Below are 2,133 nucleotides of genomic sequence, written 5' to 3'. Positions count from 1 at the left end.
ATAATACTGAGAGACTTTGACCAGGCTGTTAAAAAATAATTTTCTCCTGTCCAAATTTTATGTATTGTCATAATTCTAATGTTCATTCATGTTTATTGAGCTTAAAAAAAACTTGCTCCTCTTAGATCATTTGAGGCAGTCTCTCAAAATTGTAACCATCCCCTTGAAAATACAAAAAGTTACAGAAATGGACTCAACAGAGACAAAAGTGAAAGAATTATTTGAGATTGCCAAACCTGTGGATAGGAAAGTACAAATGAATGCCGTTTTTTAATCAGTAGAAAATTAGAATAAGTGAGCTTTTGAAGTCTCTTGGGAGATAGGCTAGATGGCCTTGTGATCAGAAAGTGATGCTTTCTCTAGAGTAGATTGATAGTCTGCCTTTGAGCCTTATCCACTTAGAATAAAAGCAGCACAATGAATGCATAGGGGCAACTCATTGAATGCTGTGTGACTTTCACTGAAGTGTTTCAGCCCTACATAGTGCAGCAATAGTATGTCTGATAGATGTGTATGTATTTTTTTCCAGAAACATAACAGTTCAGTGATACAACCAGAGATGGAAAATATTGCTTTATTTTCAAAGCTGGCTATGACAACGAAAAGGACCTTTATGATTTTACTTAGAAAATGTGAAAGAAAAAACTTATGTCAGCTCTTTGTATGCCATTTAGAAGATTTTACTTATGCCTTCCGCTTTCACCATGGTAAGCAGTTAGGTCAATTGTAAATTAACCTTTTTTTCATACATTTGTTGATTTCAGCTTTTCTCAACATTCTATTTTCCCCTTACATTTTACATACACAAAAAAAAACCACATCACAACAACAAACCAAAAACCAACCCAAAGAAACAATGTATAAGAATGTTTAATGACTGCTGGACTCTGAGGTCCGTTATGATTTAACCACTTCAATTCAATTATTAAATTCAATTAACTGCTGCTTGGACTAATCTTGTTGTGTAACTGTTGTCAACATGAAAACTAAGTTGAGAAACAGCAATGTATATATATAATTTTATCTTTCCTATAGACTTTATAAATAAAATAAGATGCCATAATACCTGATGTAATTTTTTATAGTTTACTTTGGTCAAAAGACATGGTCAAGCAAGTATAATTTTTATTGTTTAAAATATAATAAAATGTGTCAGTCCAGTCTTCCCGTCTTACCTATTTAACTATTTCTAACCTATCTATTGGCTGTCATCCAGGTAGACCTTTTTTGATTTGAACAAAACTTGACATGACTCTTTTAGGTGTTTAGAATAGAAGGGAAAAAATAAAAAGTTTTTCAACAGGTTTTGAGCAGAAATATCCTAGTTTTACTGGAAATCAACTTGACAAATAGGGCCAAATAGAAAACCTTGGAACATCCTCCTCAGTCTCTAAAATGAAAAATAAGAAAAAAAAAAAAAAGATCTGTAAGATTTACGGATTTCTGTGTCTCCTGGGACAAGGCAGTGAAGGATGGCCAAAGGCGATCCACAGAAATAGTTTATCATGACACTGTCAAGTGGTAAATGCAAAAATCCCTTGGAGTAAGGCAGGGAGAACCTCTACTAGGTCAAGGCTACAATATGCAGTAACCCAAACCATTATGCATACTATTACAAGGTGACACCTAAGAACATACACAACTCATAAAAAGAAGGTAACAAGGGCTGAATGGAAAGGGAGAGGGAAGAAAGAACTGTTGAGAAACGTCACAAACATGAATAGCTACGTTTTATAACTAATTTTATTTGGAGATAAAATCCAATCCCTACACTCCAAAATGGTAGAATTTTACTATCTGAGTCAGTCAAAAAACCCTAACAAAGTTTGTTTCAGAACCAGTAAGGCATTTTCATGTTAAACTCACCATAGAAGTGAGAGCTCAGAGAAAGTACATATTGGGTGTGGATGCTTCTCAGTCTAAAGTAATTCTAGTCAAGTGCTTCATTTCTTCACTGAAGTGCAAAGGAACACATTCAAACTTTCATCTTGTCTAGAATTCAATACAATATATCTTAATAATTCACTTGTCTGCTATTCTAAACGTCTTTCCTTTCCCTTCCTTTCCCTCCCCTTCCCCTCCCTTTCCCTTTCCCTTTCCCTTTCCCTTTCCCTTTCCCTTTCCCTTTCCCTT

This window comes from Empidonax traillii, unplaced genomic scaffold, assembly GCF_003031625.1.
Source record: "Empidonax traillii isolate 1590-97213 ecotype Southwest subspecies unplaced genomic scaffold, ASM303162v1 scaffold445:size985633, whole genome shotgun sequence".
NCBI lineage: Eukaryota > Metazoa > Chordata > Aves > Passeriformes > Tyrannidae > Empidonax > Empidonax traillii.
This window is presented reverse-complemented; position numbering follows the sequence as displayed.